General features: G+C 30.7%; 1 protein-coding gene across 1 annotated transcript in view; it reads left to right on the top strand.

Annotated features, from left to right (window-relative positions):
• The first annotated feature begins 271 nt into the window (after positions 1 to 271).
• The window catches only part of LOC149482709 (uncharacterized), a 40,585-nt gene continuing 18,382 nt past the window's right edge, over positions 272 to 22,474 (top strand). The window contains exon 1 of the mRNA XM_089703244.1: positions 272 to 421. The gene's annotated coding sequence lies outside the window, so the exon portion shown is untranslated. The remainder of the gene's footprint in view (positions 422 to 22,474) is intronic.

Here is a 22,474-nt window from a genome sequence, read left to right as displayed (position 1 = left end):
GCCAGTTCAATGCCCCGTCTCGAGCCTCCAGCCGTGATATAAGAAATTAACGATTGCAACGAATTTGCTCTTGTATTTATTTGTTTTTTTCGCGGCATTATACGGTCAGTGACTTTACGAAATTCTAATTCGGTGTTGGCGCGCCGAGAGCCAAGTGTGTTGTGTTAAGGATATTCCCTGAGCCCAGATACGGCGTGATAAATCGGCCTTGTCACGGGGGAGAGATCAGAGGATATAACAGAAAGTGGAGTGATAGCCGGGGGGCAGGCAAGAGCAGCGTCCGTCAGTCTATCGCTGCCTTTACTCGACAAAGCTCGCGCGGGAGGCTCGTCACGGACGCTCGAACCTACGCTTTTTTCGTGATTACCGCTAATGGCTATGAACTTTATCAACGCTGTTTCTATGAGAGATTGATTTGTTGGTGAGTTATTTTTATTTTTATATCGTTTCTGGTTTTTGTAGGTATTTATAGCGCCTTTAAAAGAAAATTTTAAAGTTTTTAACACTTTTTGCTGCAATTTATTAAAAGTGGTGAATGTTTAATCTCAACATTTGCTTTTACTCAGGATAAATAAAAACATAAAATTTTATACAGCACAGCAATTTAAAAAGCGTATGCCGCAAACGCCGGTTAAAGTAAGTTACAAACTCGTGTAGTTGAGTGAAAAACATTTCGCGTGCAAGCTTTACCGGCTTTGACACAAAGTACACTGATCTATTACTATGGATATAACAGCGCTCTTACATTTATCCTTTAGGATAACAAGCAATGTAAGCTAAAAGCAGTTAGGTAAAATATTAGATTAAGGTGGGTTCAGCGTGTTCTTCTTTGCAAGTTAAAACACGAGATTCAAACTATTCTGTCGACGTTGTGGGTTTAAAATTATAATGGAAAGCTTTCGTTTTACGCTATTTTATAAATATGAATCACTTTTCAAATATTGATTCAACATGAGTTTTTACCGTTTACCATCTAATAAATGTACGTTGGTGGTAAATTCAAAAGGACATAATAAAAGATATAATATGTAATACAAAATGAATCTTTGAGCGAGATATAATAAAAACTTTTGTTGTTGTTTTTAAAATTATAAAGTAATAAATACATTTTGATATAGCAATTATAATTGAATTAATTAATGTGTGTATTCAACTGTAATGAAACATATTTTTCAGTTTTATTTATTTCAGTATTAGGATGTTAATAATTATTGTAAAGTACAATTTATATTCAGGTTCCCGGCGCTTACATAAATAATAATAACATCAACAATGTGCAAGCACAGTTTACAATTTCAAAGGTTGGATAAATTTACAACTCCCTTTAGCGGATAAAAGACAGGTCTTACGTATATAATTTACCTACTTGCCTTTTTCATAAAAAAAATATATAAAACATAGTATATTTAATTCGTTTATTCGGTACCTGAACTCTAAAAGTTGTTTCGATGACAAGAACAAAGTGCTTTTTATTTTCATATGAATCTACAAGGAATTAAAAAAAATTAGGTACCAAAAAATATGTAATATTATCGTATAAAGAAAGTACAAATAAAATAAATTATTATTGATGAATTTCAATTTATGACCTATGAATTTCAGTGATATTTTCAATATTGCATAAGTGTAATTAAGGATATAAAATATTATTTATATTTGATTTACCTCTTTATAATTTAAATTATTTATGATCATGTATTTATAATTTATGGATTTTAAGTTTGGGATTTATAGTTCATGTATTTTAATACACTATTTCACCAATGATACAGTTCTGTTAAAAATCAACCAATAGACATAACTTATTGAGGCATTGGTTCGTAAAGCTCTACAATTTTTCCGTAGAGCTTATAAAATGAACTAAGATTAAATCTGCATTCTGCAATGAAGAATCAAATAATATTCTAGTATTAATGTTGTACATTTCTACAAGAAAACTTAGAAACTGTATAGCTCTGTGTTGATTTAATACAAATTATTTTATATAGGGCCATGATATATGCATTACGGAGTGAGTTTGTTTGTGTGTGTGTAATGATAGTAAAACTTTGGAACGTCTCAATTCTTCTTTCTTTCTATATTAGTATGATATGATCAAGAAGAATCTTAAAGAAACTAATCTTCTAAGTGCCGACTTAGCTACTTAATATAAAATCGTAATATTTATTTTTGATATTAATGTTTGTATTTATTATTGATGTATATTTTTATTTACTTAATCCAATGTTTGATGTTTAAACATCAAATATGGATTTTCCTTATTAATAGTTAATATCTATTTGACTCTTCCCCGTAACATTCTTAAATTATTTGATGCCGTATTTTGATTAAGGCTTTATAAACTTGGAATAAATATATAAAAATGTTTATCTTTTTCTTTATTAATTTTAAGATAAAAACTAGAAACAAATCTCGTAATATGTAATATACATGCAGTTATGTCTTTTATTCTATTACTAGATGTACTCGAGTCAACGACATGTAAATAGTGGTAAGGTCACTTTGTATGTCACGTTTTTACTGCCGTGTGAAAATATCTGCTATCTTTAATCATTATGTAAACAACTTTTTTCTAAAGATGGCAATAAGAAATGAAACAGGCTTGAGGATCTTTACGGCGTTGCATTAAATAAATGTATGTGATTAATTAGTGTGTAGTCCCATCAATTTTACTTTTAAATTAATTGCACTTTAGACGATTTATTATGGATTTTTTTTATCCTCGTATGTTGTACGATATAGGCACGTATAGTTGAACATGTTGTCTATTGTTTTATAAACTTAATTTCAGTTGATAATTAGAATATAGTAGAACAATTATTATTAAAAATGTTACAACAATTATTATCCGTTCTAATAGTTCTAATTATATACAATTTGGAATAGTTACTTGATACATAAATTATTTTAATCACTTTTCGATACACTAAAACTTTAAACTGTAGTTTGGAAGTGTAATACCGTAATATTGGAGACTAGGTAATTTGTTATTCAAAATGTTTTATATTTAAGAAATAACGGTCGTAAATATTCTCTTCTGTGCTCATTTGTATACTTAGGGAAACAAATTTTTTAATAAAACTTTTTATTTGTGACAATGTAACAGTTATTTTGTCGCTTTGTGCCATGGCCGTTATTGGTGTATGGGAGACATGATGCACTTCATATTTGTTCCACTGATACCGTCAACTAGATGATCAAAATTCATTCAACGTGAACAAGTTCCTTAATTGTAAGTCTTCACTGGTAATGGAACCTGGGATACCTCCCTTCTACGCTTTCGCGTTAATACTAGGAACTCACTACTCTAAAATTATAAAATAAAGTAAAATTGCTTCACCAGCAAAATTGCCTTTAAGCTAAATTTAGTTCGCAGTAGTAGCTGAGTCTTTAAAAATTGATAACTCGAGGATCGGTATAATAGACACTGGAATGTTAAGTGCATTCAATAAAAGCTTGTGAAATATGCAATTGAATAAAACTTTATTTATAAACCAGCTGTTATAAGTTCCCTTCCCTATTTAATTATCTTTATTTTCGCTATAAAACTCAACCTATCTCAAAAGCTAGATCCACGTGGATATCATAATTCATGCAATGCTTTAATTGAGTTCTATTGTACGAATTAACAGCCAGACAGGCAGATGGCAAAGTTTGATTTTATAGCTATGATTTTATTCATTTGGATTATACTCACGTAAGACAAATAATATATATATATATGATAAAGTATCGACGTACTAGGTTGTTTTAGGATTAATTTAGTAACTACCAACTTTTTCCGTCTTTCACCATCATAATCTGAGGCTCTATACCACAAGTGGACCTTGGCCTGATTCAGCATTTTCTTCCTGCTCTCTCGGTCACTTTCAGTTTCTATCGCCACTATAGCCCAAGTGGTACTAATTACCATCGCGTATGAAATTATATGAGCAATAAAATAGTCAATTATTTGAATACAATGCAATATGCACGTACAAGATTCAGTGTAGGCTTGCTGCATTGCAGGTTATAAAAATTAGGTCAGTCCTCGCCCGTATTTGTCAAGTTTCCAATAAGTTTGCTGAGCGTGATTTATAAGCTCCTCTGGGTTTAATTAACGTCTTACTATCTTGTTATATTCATTGTACGACATTGCTCCAGGACCTTATAATAGTGATTATGTGTATTAAACTTCTGACGTGGATGTGATTTAAATTAAAGTGTATTGATTTTAATTACATACAATACTCCCGAAAAGCGCACGAATTTAAGCTATTAAAATATTTCGAATATGTTGTGTGATTTTTAAAGTTACACGTAGTTATTATTATTTTAGAAATGTAAAGTAACTTTATTTAAATATTAAAATCATATGAACCGTGATTCATATCATATTTTTTTTGTTTAATTACCTGTGTTTAATAATTTGTCGACGTATTGCTTGAAGTATCCCTCATGAGAATCGTATACGAGTACATACATGCCCTGAGAAGCAAAATTAATGTACTGTTTTACTTTAACAAGAAAGACTGGAGTAGTGCAACTAATTACGAGACTCATTACGTGAAAGATACGAGTGCATGCTGTGTATTGCCGTGCGTCTGTTTTTCTTTACTTTAATATTGTGTCAAGATGTATTATACAATTGCACAAATATAACAAGTTTTGATTTCAATACAAATTGTGATATAGAGAGTATTCATGGCTTTTTATTCGCGATGATGAATTATTTAGATGACTTGCTATAAATAGAAATAATAAATGTAAGTACTATTCAAGTCAATAGGTTCTTTTTATACGGTTGAATGAAATTGTTTACTAACAAAAACTTATAGTATTTTTAAATAATTTGGAAAATCCAAAAGTGCACGCCTCATAATTTTTTTTTAATAAATATTTATTAATTATTATTTTTGTTTATTTAATAACAATTAAACCACATCGAATCAGACCCTGAAAAATGAAAGGGTTCTATTCCTGAGCATACTCAAGCGTAAGAGAAAAAAAAAGACTCGATTAGCAAAGTATTTCGGTCGCTATCGTGTTAACAAGAAAAAGGATCCGCACATACAGACACACGGACGTCCAAGACAGAACTTTTTTAAACTGTTTTTTAACTAGTTTAAATAACAAAAATGACATCAAAAATATCATGAACGTTAAAAATAGTGTTTTGTCTTAATATGTGTGTGTATGTATTATCTTACAAGTGCAATGTATGATACATAAAGAAATTTTAAGTTTGAAAAATCAGATGTTTTGCGCGAAGTGACAGTAGTACCCACCTCAACGCTTCGCTTATGAGGCGTGCAATATATTCTTTAACGGTGACTAGATCCTATTTTAAACTACAATAATTAAACGTCCCATAATATTTCGGTACCAATGAATCAAGATAGTTAATATCTTAAACTTTATCTTATTTTAATACTCTGGAATATTAATCTTTAAATTAGACACATAATATATTTACAAACCTTTAGCAACTTTGTAATTATGGGATGGTTCTTGTAAATCAGTTGATAATAATCTACATTAAGTATATTTTCCTATTTTGATAATAGATCACTATCAAAGTCAAAACGAATAGACGATCTGACGTCATCTTCCGTTCGACTCCTATCGAAGACTCCTATCCATTCACGCGCAGGGATGACAGCATTTATGCGTGTATAACATCAAATGTCTAAATTATTTTAACTTGGGCATAGAAGTAGGTAGCTTCAAAAAAATATTATCTCATAATTTTCATTCAATAATGTACATTTATTTTATGCAAGAGCAGGCATATCAGTTTAAATTTACACATGAAAAACAAAACTCTGTTTAGAATGATGTAACAAATTTGATTCATTGGAATAAATATAAAAAAGCTTGTTAGCACGGCTGATTGAAGTGGTCTGAAACAATTATACCTTCATGGTGCACTGGCTTATTCAATATTCTGCAGCTCTATTTTATTAACACTTATTACGTATTGTTTGTTGCTACATTTTTTCGCTTTTTGAAAATGCATTAATAACCGAGTGGGGATTAACGAACAAAAAGTGTTCACGCATAAACAATGAACCATATTTAAAAATACCGTAAAATATTGAGAAGAATATTAAAAAGTGAGCTCATCCGCTGCAATTATCATGGGATTGTTTGTTTCCCATCCTGAGTTCGACTTGTTTTAGAATTATCGTAAAAATGCATCGTACATCAGGCGGAACAAAAAACGCTGTGGTCGAGATATAATGGAAACACGTAGCGACCAGTAATGACTTCGTAGAGCAAAAACGAGCCAGAACATGTTTACGACGGGCTGGGCTTGTGGTCGTGCAGATAAATTTTAATACCGCAAAAGTTACTCTTGATGGTTATACTTTTGGGCGTTATTTTATGAACGTGTTTTAATAGAGCCGCGTGTTTGTTAGCCAAATGCACTTTTCATGTAAAACATATTTTTCCTAGGAGTATTTTTAGTTTGTATCTTGTCTCTCTGAAAGGATGATAGATGACTATGAGGAATGCAATACAAAAATAATAAATGAATTATGTCTGTAGCGTTGCAAACAATATAAACATTTTTTATCTTATAAAAGTTTCAGTGTTTTCATCATATTTTAGAGATAGTCGACCTTGTTCTGTTGTCTATTCATAAGATAATAACTAAGGCCTACTACAGTTACGGCTTCTACACTTATTTCTAGAGATGAATCTTTTGTGTCGAAACAATTGCGCCCAAATTACACCACTTATTACCTATTCATAAAGGCATTTGATTTATAACATCAATCTAATGCAAATCTTGGTCAAAGTAGATATTATAATGAATGATGATTATTATTAGCGTATTTTGTAATGATAATTTGACAGCTCTCAATAATTAGTTTTTTTTATTGTTGCAAGACTTTTTGAGTAATGTTAATACCATAATTATCCTATAGTTCATATCACGACACTAACGTGACTCTACGTGGTCCGGATATATGGTTCTTGAAAAATTACCATATTTATACAATTATTTAAGTAAGTAATAGGTAAGTTAAAAAAATAGACTTATATTTAAAAATGCACATGGCAGTGGAACGCCTATAAAATTTAAAGTTAAAACAAAGTATAACAAATTACTAATTTGGAAAGTGCTTACTTTAAAACATGTTATTATACCGTAAAGTACAAAATAAACGTATCGCTGCCATTTCAATTCGGTAAAGCTACCTAAATTGCTCAGTGAGTGTGGGAACTTTACATCTACTGGGTAATTACAGTTATTTCACTGAGAAACTATAGATTTAATTAATTAAGCCATTTCACACCAATCTTTATGAATACACGCCAGTAAGTGCTTAATTAACGGACTTTTTTGTACTATGGGAATATAAAGTTGATAGTTCAGAGACATAAAGATTTACTGTTTACTTTCTTGAATATTTATCAAAATAAAGTGAATTCAGTCAATTACAGTTCATACATGAATACGTTATATATTTAAGTTAAACAGTCGTATAAAGTCTCATTTTTTCATATATGTACAATAATTATAAATGTTACTTGCAATGTGCAAGAATACTATGTATGTAATGTAGTGATGTTATGTTTTAGCATATCCAATCCGTGTAATATCAGACGTGTTCCAGTATTGGTTTACCAGAGCTTTCTACGTGTTTGCTATATTCATAGATTAAAAGCCTTCAACCATGTTAGTTTGTTTTGATTTTATTCGTACCGCTTTGTGTTCAGTATTAGTTGTTGAAATTCTTTCTTGTTTTGTAAATAGGGCGCTTTAATAAATCATCCGTCTGATATTATGTATTAGCTGTGCCCCGCGGTTTTACCCGCATTGCTCTGCTCCTGTTGGTCTTAGCGTGATGATATATAGCCTATTTATAGTCTTCCTTGGTAAATGGACCATCTAACACAAAATATTTTTTTTAAATCGGACCAGAAGGTAGTTCCTGAGATTAGCGCGTTCAAACTAACAAACAAACTCTACAGTTTTATAATATTAGTATAGATTAAGATGTTTAATAGTGGCAATCTCTTTACTAAAGCTTCTTTTAAAGGGACATGAATTATAGGGAATCCACCTGAGTAACTAAGTAAGTAATTGAATAGAAACCATGCTCTTCTTTCCAAAGTTATAAGGTCACAGTTCGGACTACATATTAACCTTTATACATATTAATCTTATATAATATTCACAACAAGTCAAAATGTTGTGTATTGTAATTTATCTCAGAGTTTACGAATATAAGTTGTACGATAAGAGGAAACATCTCGATTTTTCCTTTGTAGCGAACTTCGTGTCAAAGAATTGTTGCCAAGAAAATATTCATGAGATGGACGAATGGAGATTCCGTGGTCCCATTTCGTAAAGTGTAAATATAGTTCTACGTAGATTTGAATATGATTATTATATTTTTATTCAGGATTTTCTTTAAATAAACGTTGAATATGCTTTAGGAGCTATTATATATTTGAACAGTTTTAGCGCAAGTAAATAAGATTTGTAATTCATTTACGACGTTATATTGTTTTATCATAATTTACCTACTAAGAAAATGCAACTCTTGTATGTTTTCCATTTTTATGGTGTCATTAAGTAGCTTATTGATATTTTCTGAGAAAAGTTTTCTTTTAAACTTCGCAAGAAAAAAAGGAAAAACACTCCGATTTTTTATATTAATCTAGGTACTTTTTCTTCGTCTCTTGTGAATTCGTAAGTTATTAAAAGTTTATTTTCCAATTCTCGATATCTAATTGCATGGTTTGTATTCCAATAATTTAACTTAATATAATTTGAAATTTAAAACCTTGATTATTTATTACATTAGACTATAGCAACTATAGTCGATGAAAGTCAAAAACTTATACGGGAAAACTAACGTACCGTGGGACAAAAGTTGGAATCGTTAACCCAATTGTCATTTAAATAAACGCTACCGACCAATTGTACAAATAAATATATCTCAAATAAAGCTGGAATCACAAAGTATACAAAACCTCCAATCAAAAGCATTCCCTTAATATAATTCCTCGCAAACAACAAAGTTAAGGTTTCCTTTCAAGTTACTGTTAACTGGGAGGGCTGTTGGAATACCAACGCTCATAAACTTATTAAAGAGGGAACGAATTATGCCAGTTAGATAGGTATTACAGGGAGTGGAAGTGGGAATGAAGCGGTTGTGTATTTAATGTTACTTTAATCAAACTTAGTTTTAATCGTCTCAATAAATAGGTCAGGTCTTGTCCAATATAGAGCGCTGTATTAAGTGGATAATATGATCAAGATTTATTTTATTATGTTTATTGTTAAAAAAAAATTACGTAGAATTATTATTAATCTTATGGCATAGTATTTTTAGCTCTTTATGATTACTTATTTTTTGTAAAAAAATTGAAAATCAATCATTTATCAATAAAGATTCTATTAAAGCATATTTTGAAATATAAATAGCATGAGCTGAAATAATGCATTTTAGGAAACTAATGGAATCTGGGATATTTTAAGTTAGGCCCCGATTTCACACTTCATACTCTAAGTATAGTCGTACTGATTTTGACTAGACAGAAAACCAGACTGACTCGTAGTAAATGACAAGGATATTAATATTCGTAACTGTTATTTATGGTTTTATACTCGAGCTATTCCTAAAGCTCTCTAGCCAATGAAATAGGAAGATAATTGCTCTATAAATGGGTGTTTAATTTAGTTAACGGGAATACTTGTATTACACTAGTTTGTAAACATGTTGTAATGTATAGCCTGGGTAATGTACTGCGGCGTCATATTGCAAGAGAACGTACTTAGTATAAAGGGAACCAATGTGCGATTTCGTGAAAATATTTCAGGGAAATTGAAATGTATTAATATTATACATATATTACGTGGAAATTAAATAAAGGGTAATATTACAGTAATGTTAGTACTGTTACAGAAAGTGATATTAATTCTGGGAAGGCATCACCAATGGAAACACATATGTACCTACATACATGAACAAAATTTTATTAAAATATTTCAGTTATGCATGAACTTGATTTTATTAATAAATATAACTGAAGAATGTAGGGGGTGTTTTCAGCAATAATAGCTTCTGCGATGCCTCTCAACTTGGACAATTGGAAATCTTAAATTACGTCGGTTTCAACTACCTGTCAATGTAACTGCTATTAGTAAAAGTAGTATACTGTATAAGTGAAGTAGGAACAAATGATTAGCCATAGACATTTAATTAAAAACACTTTGTCACTTTGAATAACGTTTTGGCGCGCTCTTTGTTTCCAAAAGCTGACTGAAGCTAGTTCAGGCAGTAAAATGCGGTCGTACAGCCATGTTTCCACTATATCAACGTAAAAACTCTTACAATAACATAAAATAAATAACTCGAACCATATCCCAAAAATAATGTTTGGTCCATCCCTATCCTAATATTTGGTTTCTATGATAAAATATAAACACAGTATAGCGAAAAAAAAGTGAAATATAATTGTAAAAAAACAGTTTATATGTATTTTTATTGTATGTATTTATGGTGCTCAGAGAAAAGATTGTATAAATTTGACTGCAAAACCAAAGCCTTGATGGTGTTGCCAGATGAATAATTCAAGATTTGCACTCCACTGTATTTCAATTCACCGTATGATTATGTGAAAATTTTGTCCGCTCCATGTACCCATTTGTTTGTTGACCACAACGGTTAATCCGTTGAGAGAATTTGAGATTAGCTTAAATTACAATTGTTGGGTATATTTTGTGAGGTCTGCTAAAATGCTCATTTATCATGATTTATAAGTGTTCGTCTTAGTCCTACATATTAAAGTGAAAATTGCAATTACTACGAGGATATGTAGACACGTACTTGTTATTTATAAATTTTAATATTATTTGATATTTACAAAATAAATTTTGCGTGTCCCACTGAAGTCAATTTAGCCGTAAAAGTGACATATATGAGAACTTATGTACTAAGTTGTCTTGTACTTGCTCATGAAAGAAAGTACTGAAGTTGTGATGTGATTAGGAAGCACTAACGAAGCGCGAAGGCAGCAGGACTTTTAATGACATTTCCTCTTGAACACCGCCAACTATCAACCTCAACTCTTTTTTATAATCAACTTAACTTTTTTATTATCAACTCTTTGTTCGCAATTGGCAGAAAAAGTCCAGTAAAATTTATGGAATCCAAATAAAAATACATGCTGTGAATAACGCCCAATTTTACCGCTGAAGCGACCTGTCAAATAAATGCAATAACCCGTAATTATAATTCCAATTGAGTGTATTTCAATAAATCCATTTTCCATTAATAATAAAGACCGGTTTCAACACTTAACAAATTTATGGTAGCAAAAAGTATTTCGGTATTAATGAGGATAAAACATTAAAGTATTATTATTTCATAGGTTATTAAGCTTTACAACTACAGTTATTGAGCCGTTATGTTAAGTGATTGCTATACACTAATTTTCTCTACATAAAACCTTGTATTTAATATAAATATATCTGTTATAAACGGCAGAATGTCCATATAAATTATGAACAGAAGTTCGCTTTGAGAGTATTAAGCTTGTGTATTTTGAGTCTTTATATAAATAAATATTAATACTCCCAGTAATTTTGTACAACTCTGCTAGTTCCGAACCTCGTAATGTTTATTTTGATAGAAACTTGTTTTTATTGAGTTATTATATATGTACATCATATTACATAGAACACGCATCCATTACGCAAACATAATGTTCATCACACAATATATTTTCAGTGAAACTACCTATATACGAATTGTGCCCTCTGGCTCGTCAACCAAATAATATTTTTATTAAATAATAATTGTTTTTTTCTATAATGTCATTATTTTATGAAGCATTTAACTATACGTACTTTTAGATATAAATGAGGATATACATATAATTTTTTTAATGAGGTATAAAAGAGATTTTGGGTGTATAAAGAGATGGTCTAAAATATTGATTTTATGTAGCTGGTGATTAATAATTAATATAGAGCCGATTATTAATTATGATATCCTCTATATATTTGGAATAACCCTTATTCACAATTTACATATAGATACTACTTATACTTCGTTGCACGTATATATAGCACGTTGCAGTTGTTTGTAAAAACTTCTGTTTAAGATGCCTGTTGGAGGTAATCAAATCTTACAAGTTTACGTTCTGAGTTTGACCCAATTTCATACATTCGATTGACCTGATGTCTTCCCGTAGATAGGGAAACCATATTGTAATCTTTGTGATGTGAAGTTGGCATAATAAGGGATTCGATAGGTGGTATCTATTAACAAATACGTATCTGAATATCTTTCTATATTAAATGATTACATACACCAAGCTTTAAATATAATATTAACGTACATTAACTATGAAGTAAAAGCATAAAATATAAGCTGTACGCAACGCAACAATAGGGAACGTGAGAATTTTGAACCCAATTTAGCAAAATATTATTTTGATAGTGCAACATTACGCAGCTTATTCAAGTACCGTATCGACATCGATGAATATATGAATATTGAATTCAAATCAAAATTTACTCGTTAATGTATATTTAAGTAGCACGTTAAGTTAAGTAGCGCACTTATATTAGGTAGATTTTAACAATGAATAGTTCTATTTTAACGTGTTATTGTGATTTGCGAATTGCGATATACATTGATGCTTATGTTAGCGTTTTATTCAAAGATGTTCAAGTTATATGCGTGTAAAGCAATAGAAACTCAATGAGCTTCGTTAGACCAACACCAATAGACTTGTGGTTGAATGCAATTTACCGCTCCATCCAAATTCACGAAGTCACCACCGATTGTACTCTTAGTTAATTGGCCAGAAGCCTTTATAGGTACAATTTAAGAACTAAAGCTGACTGCATAGTTATAATAATATGGGCAAATAACTCGCTGATATTCGCTACTATTTTGGGACAGGAAAAATTTAAATCCAGTATGATTCACTGACGAAATAAAAAAATCTGTTGTTTGGAACAAGTAAAATTAGGATTTATAAACAAATTTATGCCGCGTAACATAGCAGCTATGCCTATATGTTTTACATACAATTATATAATATGTAAAACCCTCCAAACTAATGGCTTCATCTAACCTTTAGCTTTCATGTTTTATGAACCATTTGCAAAACTTATCAAGTTTCCCTAAATTGCTGGTACTGCTGGCTCCCTAATAAGTAGGGAAATTCTTGTATAATTTTCAACATATTTTTCAGGCACATTAAATATAAACGAATGTGAAATTTCCATATTAAAATTTAACTAGACTTAATTACAATAACCAAAAATTCATTATTTATTTTTGAACACGCATATCCTCAATATCGGCACATTAAGCAGATTGAAGCATGTTATCTATATACTGACATTGTAAGTGTTGTTATGATTGCTCAAATTGTATTTCCCATTTCCCTACATCCATATAGCACACATACATACATACATACATTTATGTAATTCAGTTGGATGGGAAATGGCGCGGATGTTGGAAGCAGTTGGAGGCGTTAATCAAGTGTGCGGAATGGAATCGATTGTAACGCTTCTACGTGAGCCTCTCACGTAGGTACGATATTTTTATAAGTATGTGTCTATTATATCTTGGATGTATTATTACATATTGTATCATTATAACATCATAATTAGGTACTCAGCTAGAGGGAGATTAGTTTAGTTATTTCATTTTGCCGTATGTTTTGTTTTCATGAAAAAAATCTCAAATACTTTTAGTTTGTTAAATTGCACTAATTCATAACACATACCTTTTACTTGTTTAAAAAAGTTTATTGGTTTTATTGCTGTGATATTAACTTTTCTCAACATAAAAATAATTGTGTATATGTATAATGCAAAACCTTTACATTATGTGGCTTATATCTATATGAAACGAAAAAGGTCATTCAACAGTCAAAAGTCTTTACCAATAAATAAAGGAATGTTAACAATGTCTATGGCACGTCTGTTTTCACTTTTAACCATACATGTGATTGCGATCAACGATACATCTATTCTGTTTCTGTAAAGGTAATTTCTATTTTTATTAAAGTATCTTTTCTAGGTGAAGAGAGACTCGTTATTATTAAACAGGGCTAAGTTTTAATGCGCCCTTTGAGGTTTTGCGTTGGGGCTACTTTATAATTCGAACAATTTACATTTTGACTTTAAATTAATCATCAACTTTTTCGCTGCTTGCCCTTTATGATGAAATTAGAAACGTTTAAATTGTTTTAATATGTATTTTAAATATTTGAATATGATACAAAAATGTGATTACCTTTAATAATAAATCTACCTGCGTATAAGTAGAAAATTATAGCTAAGCATTTTCAATCTATGTATCAGTCGTTAGTTATATAGTAATACATATTAATTTTTCCTTTAATTTTGATATTGTATCTATCTGTAAGCTATTGCCCATTGCCCATTGCCCATAACCCATTGAAGTATTTACGCAACCACTTTCTTTGATTATCTCATTTCTATCTCATCAAAGATCGCGCTGATAAACCGTTACCTACCTATAATTTCTGATCGTTTAGTTTAAATGGCTTACGATATAATATCGATAAGCTGCGGTTTGCCTAAGAGCATCAATTGTTTAAAGCCATATCAAATTTAAAAAGACACACAATCAATGTTGTAGGTACTTGAAAAATTTAATGGCATTGTATATTGTTAAAAATTCAAATTAGGACGTAAATTACTGTGTAGCAGTAAAAGTATTTTAATTTTATACCTACTCATATCTCATATGAATTTACCTAATATCCAGATATAATTTATTTATTTATTTATTTATTTATTTATTTAATATAGTTAGTCTTCACATAATGTTTAAGCTTTTAATTTTAAGTTGTACTTTTATGTAATACCATACAATGTGCATAAAATACCATAAAATTTTTTTGAGAATAAATAAACTATAACAAGAAAACTCATATTTCGGCCACAGACCACAGTTCGTTGTTTTAAAACACCGCAGCATTCGTCGCGAATATCAAAGAGAGCACTTCCATTTACTACATGCAAATGGATCAGATTCTTGAATGTTGAAAGAATCAATGAAATAACTAGAACAGTCTTTATATTCAATGTTATATAAATCTTAATAACAGGTATGATTATATGAGTAATATTGAAGATTTTCAGAAACATATTATTTGTAGAGCTTAATATATTTTGTTTCACGTTTGATTCGTAGTTACTTATTTAGAAAAAATACAATAAGGAACGTTATTTCAATATCATATACATGCGAGAGTAGACTGTTTCAGACTTATTTTTAGGTCTATTTTCTTAGTATTATTTTTTAAAATAATAAGGTTTTTCAAATGTAGAGCAATTTTGTTATGACTAGCTAGCTGTTAGTTTTCTTGAATTTATTTAGTAGCAAAGTTGTTTCATAAAACAATAGCGTTTATTCGTATTTATATAAATGTTATCAATTTCTTGCTTAACCTGGATTTCGTTATATTTCTTTTTGAAATATTTCTTATACTAATATTATAAAGCTGAAGAGTTTGTTTGTTTGTTTGTTTGAACGCGCTAATCTCAGGAACTACTTGTCCGATTTAAAAAAAAATTTGGATGTTAGATAGCCCATTTATCGAGGAAGGCTATAGACTATATATCATCACGCTAAGACCAACAGCGGACCAACAGCGGAGCGGAGCGATGCGGGTGAAACCGCGGGGAACAGCTAGTCAATAATATATTGTAGTCCTAGATAATTTCCACTAGTATGGTACAATCAATACTATTCACAGCTAGTTTCTAGTGAATATAAAGCATAGCACACATTGTGTAGAATTGCAACGATTCGAAAGCTCAACTTGATGTTACAGGAGATCAAAGGGCCAAGTCTATGTAACGAATGTTTACCCTTTCATTACTAGTAAAGCAAGGTTCTTGAATCCAATTGAGTACGAGACTAAGGATTGAATGAATTCTCTTTAGAAGATTTATAATTTGTAACTGTATCTTGATAAATGAGCCGCGGTTTGTCAAGGCATAATACGAAAGTCGGTATAAAAATAGGCATGAAAAGTATCAATGAACATTTTCAGTCTAAATCTTTTGCTATTTTATTTATCTTCCCATTCAATTACCATATTTTTATTTATGCTATAAACCTATGCTATAAACGCACGGTGTACAGTTTTGACATAAATATCCATCGTTTTATAAAAACCGAATGTTTTAATAATTTACTTTATTGAGATGCAAAAGAATGCATATATGTTCCTCAATGCCACTTCCATATTTCACAAGAGGTCTTTTATAGTCCTCGCGTCACCTTTAAAACGCATTCTAAGCCATGGTTGGTACAAAGCCCAGTTAAGCTATTTAAACCTCTATAGCTTAATAGCATTTACATTGCCTCTTGTACATTTAGACTGGGGTAGAAGCCTTTGAAAATAATGAAAAGATAAAAAAAATCGCAGTCGGATGAAACCCATTAGAAAAGGAGGGGAATATGATAAAAATGTAAGGAAAAATAAATTACGGTCAATCCGAGTTCGGGAAGCGGGAGGGGGGAGCTTTTAAGAGAAAAAAATGTTTTCTCTCGATTTCCGACAAAACTACAAGTCCTATAGAAAAAAGTTCAATGGCAAAGTTGTAGGTAATTAAAAGTTCTACAACTTTTGTATTCACAATTTTTTCACATAACCTAAAAATTTAGGTGAAAAATTCAAAAAACCAAGTTTTTGGTCTTTTATTTCTATCTACTTCAAAATTTATTTTTTTTCTACGAAATTTGGTGGAAACTTACTTTATTATGTCCCAAATACACTGTAATTTATTTGATTGAAAATATTTATTTTTTCGCCTGATTTTGAATTAATACCAAAAAAACAACCTAATTTTCAATCGAAAAGTCACCCGTCAAAATATCAGCTTTTTTCAAAAACTTGGGGTGCCTTTTATTCATTGAAATCTCTACTTTCATATGGTGTAAAAAAAATAAACACCACCATAGTAAATGTTCTCAGGAAATGCATACAAACAGTCTGAAAATTAGCTTTTACTAAATCAGGCACACTTCTTGAACTCTATATCTTCTCTTGTATCGGCTTTTCGGTAATATTTCAAAAGAAAAATAATTATCTGTTCTAAGTTTAATATTTTACAGCATATTCAAAAGCAAAATGATGTCGATAAAAACATTTCAGGTAGTTCGAGAAGTGTGCCTGATTTAGTAAAAGCTAATTTTCAGACTGTTTGTATGCATTTCCTGAGAACATTTACTATGGTGGTGTTTATTTTTTTTACACCATATGAAAGTAGAGATTTCAATAAATAAAAGGCACCCCAAGTTTTTGAAAAAAACTGATATTTTGACGGGTGACTTTTCGATTGAAAATTAGGTTGTTTTTTTGGTATTAATTCAAAATAAGGCGAAAAAATAAATATTTTCAATCAAATAAATTACAGTGTATTTGGGACATAATAAAGTAAGTTTCCACCAAATTTCGTAGAAAAAAAATAAATTTTGAAGTAGATAGAAATAAAAGACCAAAAACTTGGTTTTTTGAATTTTTCACCTAAATTTTTAGGTTATGTGAAAAAATTGTGAATACAAAAGTTGTAGAACTTTTAATTACCTACAACTTTGCCATTGAACTTTTTTCTATAGGACTTGTAGTTTTGTCGGAAATCGAGAGAAACCATTTTTTTCTCTTAAAAGCTCCCCCCTCCCGCTTCCCGAACTCGGATTGACCGTAATTTATTTTTCCTTACATTTTTATCGTATTCCCCTCCTTTTCTAATGGGTTTCATCCGACTGCGATTTTTTTTTGTTTCAAAAATTATCTACTCTAGTGTAATTTCATTTGAATATATTTTACATTGGTTGCTAACAAAATAAAGCAAATCAGAAATTTTATCTTAACATTTCTATGACTCCCCAAATTGTAATAAAGACAGCATAGAAATGATAAAAAAGATAAACAGAATATCTGTTTATTTGCAGGTCTATAAAATGCTTATTCTGTATAATGTAATCGCCACTAGAATTCCTTTATTTCATCTCGGATAATCCCCCTCCAAGCTTAATATTACTTGTTGGGAAAAGACTTTATTTTGCTAAAGTACTTTTGTCTTCAAGCGGAGTGTAGAATATGATTTCTTTACGACAACAGTTTATAAAATCTATTCAAAGTTTACGAATTTTTAATAATAAATAAATAAACAATATGCAATTATTACATGCACTAATTTAATCCGTGGATGTTATTAAAAACCTAAAAACAATGTTAAACTCGACAACCTAGAGTCACTGACAGTCGCCAAACCATTTAATAGAAAACATCCTACCTAATAATTAAATAGGCACTTATAAACTTTATAGATTAAAAATTTTTCTATAATAAAATAATTGCAGCCCACGAATTATTTTCTTCTAGGCTCTATAACAAGTTTTTGAAAGAGTCACATAAACCTCTTTTCATTTACCTATACATGAGCTTAATACTCAAAATGCCACATTTAAGCGATACCAACTTCATTAACAAACTTGGTATTTAACATTTCATAGTAGAATTATTAATGAATACTGAAACATTTGCTAATTAACATTCAAATTAAAATGTTACCGAAGCGCCGGTCCCGGCGCTAACTTTCTCACAGGTATTTAGATAAAGTCGTTATTAAGTTTGTTTTCTCGAATGTTCCTTTGAAAGAAATACAAAGTCATATTTTTACATGAATATTTTGTAGTAGATACAATGCATTTGATATTCAAAATGTATGGTGATGTTATATTTATATGGAACGGAAAGTAATAGGCTTTATAAAATGTAGCGGTGCGATCCTCTTTGAGATTGGTCAAGAATGGACTTTTTTAAAAGGATTTAAATAATTGTCGAGATCAGATACCAACGATAAAAATATTTAAGACTGTTATGTACCTATATGTAAATCAAGTGTCAAGGCGAGTGCAAAAGATTTTTACATGAAAAAAGTAATTTAAAACCTGTAAAATCAATTTCTTTAAAAGTAATTTCTGTCTTCCATCAAAAGAGAGCTTTTATTAAATCATTGCGCTAACTTTTAAAATACTTTTCATTAAAGCTGGGAAGAGAAAAAATACTTTTCTATTATGAACCAAAAATAAACATTGATGACTGTCGCCTCGACGACCGTTTTACCGGCCGGCAAATCAGAACCTTCAATAAAAATATAATAAAACACAAGTTGATGGGACTCATAAATCGAAACTTTTATGGTGTAAAACGGTTATTTTATTGAGACGTTACTGATAAAGTTATTATGTTATTGTAAATGTTAACAGTTTTTAGGTCTTTCTTTTTTTATGAACAAAGAATTATTGCGTTAAGTTAAGGAGAAGTCATTTTTAACTCTTAGCACATTTAGCAAAAAATATTGAGGAAATAGGAAATGGTTATTTAATAAAGGGGTTTTGATTGAGGTTTTCCTATTTAAATATACATGGATATGCTGAAAGTATACGTTAATCTTCTTACAATTTAGCGCCGTTATTAATAAAGCGTGTGATTGATTTATCCGGCCGCAGTGAGTGAGGTGAGTCTTCATCGTGTACATAATTTAGTACATAGTCGAGACGGGTTAAACATAGCATGAACAAGACGTTGGTCGTGTAATCCATAATCAAGAACGACGCCTAAGGCCTCTTAAAAGCTAATAAAATATTGCACGTCTTAAAACTGGAGAGAGCAATTTTCCCATATTTTCCTCTCCATTTATAACCGGTAGATAACATCTCTATAGATTTATAGATTTAGAAAATTACGGGAAAGTAATCTAAAACCGCAATTGTTTAATGGAAGCTTAATGCGTTTGTACCAGTTATTTGGTACAGTTATTTTGTAATAAATATGTCGTGTTAAAAGGTATTACGAGCCGCAACAATGTTCATATGAATGGCTTTTGGAATGTTTCAAATTTGCCGTGTTCTATTTATTGATATGGTTTTAATTACATTAATGCCATTTGCCTGGATACTTTACATACAATATTGTAAATGGAGTATTATGTATAAGTGTTTAATTGATAATTCATTGTGGAAATCTGCTAGACAGATTTTCCTATTGGATTGCAATATTATTTTTGTATGTTGTAAGGTTATAACAATATTGTTACAGTTCCATATTCTTAAAATATATATTATATTGCCTAACAAAATTGTGGTTCAGACTTACACGATATAAAAATTATGACACCCTTACAAAGTCGTTGATAGTTCCTCCGCAGATATTCCCTTCCTCTGTGCTGTACTGGATAAATAAATATTTAGATAATCCCTTGAAGCTTGAAGCCATAAGTCGGAGATTCATTTTCTAGTTTACGTTGGCTTTAGGAGGATTCATTATTTTATAAAAAAATTATGAAAGAAACGTTGTAAAAGGATTAATTAGTTTATAATCATAATTTCCAAATTATTCGTTGCTCAAATTTTTCTTACAAGGTTTAAGGTACGTATTTGACTTTCTCGGCTGATCATCGTTATTTCTATTCATAAAAATAAATGTTAACACAAATGCCCTATATCTACAGACTGTTTGTTCTTAACTAGGCTAGCTATCTGTGTTTATGTCTGCATTTAAGACAATATCGATTCGTTACAAGAAAGAATGGCGGACTTTCTAAGTCTTTTACGACTATAACAGTGGAACACGTGAGTTAAACGTATTTCGTTTGCTTTTATGCTTTGACTTTCTTCTTTCTTTGAGTTGCGATCAAAAATTCAATTAACCTGGACAATGGTGCTTTGTCGCTCTGATGGTGAACGTTATTAGCTATCTCTGATGTAACTGAATAAAAGTAAATGCTCTTTGTTTTCTATGCGCTTTTCAATTAAGCCACTGTCTATGTCTATAAATAAAATTAACAATTGATCAATTTATTTTCATTCGAAAGCGAGATAGATATATCTATCACTAGCTGCTCCGCGCGGTTTCACCCCCGTGGCTCCACTCCTGTTGCCCGTAGCGTGATGAAATATAGCCTATAACCTTCCTCGATAAATGGGCTATCTAACACCGAAAGAATTTTTCAAATCGGACCAGTAGTTCCCGAGATTAGTGCGTTCAAACAAACAAACAAACAAACAAACAAACTCTTCAGCTTTATAATATTAGTATAGATTCAATCGATTAGCCATAGTTCTTATCTTTAGTTTATATTACGTCTACTGCACTATATTGTATAAATATAAATAATACCTATCATATTAGTTAAATTGAACTTATAATTTCCCATTCATTAATTTGCTATGAAACTTTAACACAAATAATATTTTACGCTGTAAAATCTGTCACACACAGTTATAAAGCGATAAACAACACCTACTTGTCCACGACAGTTCCGTAATAAAATATTAATTATTATCTTTGATTGTTCATAAATTGTATTTAACTTTAAAACCCAAAGACGATAGTTTATTGCTCTTAAATTAAAAGGTGAAATCGGTTCTCGAGGCACACATACCCACTTCTAATGCCGTGATGTATGGGTCATATATTTGGTATTCCCTTCTGACCCACTTTACGTATTCATCAGACAAACTCTCCACAATCAAACCCCAATTAAATAACACTTGAGAAATAGTTCTTAACGTTCGGTGAAGCACCGAAAATCAAGAAAAATGCCTGTTTTATCACTACATAGTATAAAACAAAGTCGATTTCCCTGTCCCTATGTCCCTATGTCCTTATGTCCCTATGTCCCTTTGTACGCTTAAATCTTTGAAACTACGCAACGGATTTTGATGCGGTTTTTTTTAATAGATAGAGTGATTCAAGAGGAAGGTTTATATGTATAGTAACATCCATTAAATAGTGGAGAAGTACTGTTATTTTTGAGGTTTCTAAAGTGATGTCGTAAAAAATTACATTTTTTCCGCTTACATTGCAAACGCAGGCTAAACCCTACGAGTTTTATCAAAATAATGTACTAAGTATTATACACATTGAAAAGGTCTATAGAAAAGTCCGCGATGGTATATGTCTATCTCTTATGGATAACCCACAATAACATTTTTTTGTCATTTACTTTTTACGAAAAATAATGGCTAATTTTCGATGCGATTTTAACCAATACAGCATTAATCCTTAACCAATTAAATACCTTGAATACATTGTCCGTTTAATATAGATCTATATGGCCCTTTACACCGTATGATTTAAGTGAATATTTTCGAAGATATTACAGATTTAAAAATTGCGGGACGTAGCGTTTGCGGCGGTACCGGGCACCGGCCGGCCGCCAGGCTATCTATACGAAGTCGGAGCGGGCCGCTATGTTTTTATATATTACAACGTTCACAGTTTTTCTGTAGTGTATTTAGTATCAGCATTGCACCCGTGCGAAGCCGGGGCGGGTCGCTAGTAAATTATATTTTCAGAATGATATTTGAACGCAATAATTACGCTCATGCTTTTGAATTTTGAAAACAGATTATATTTGACGGGAGAAGGGGCCCAAAGGCTATTTTTAAAA

The sequence above is a fragment of the Colias philodice genome, chromosome 14, assembly GCF_061535455.1.
Source record: "Colias philodice isolate Cphi_HAF_F1 chromosome 14, ilColPhil1 Martin Lab GWU primary, whole genome shotgun sequence".
NCBI lineage: Eukaryota > Metazoa > Arthropoda > Insecta > Lepidoptera > Pieridae > Colias > Colias philodice.
This window is presented reverse-complemented; position numbering and strand designations above follow the sequence as displayed.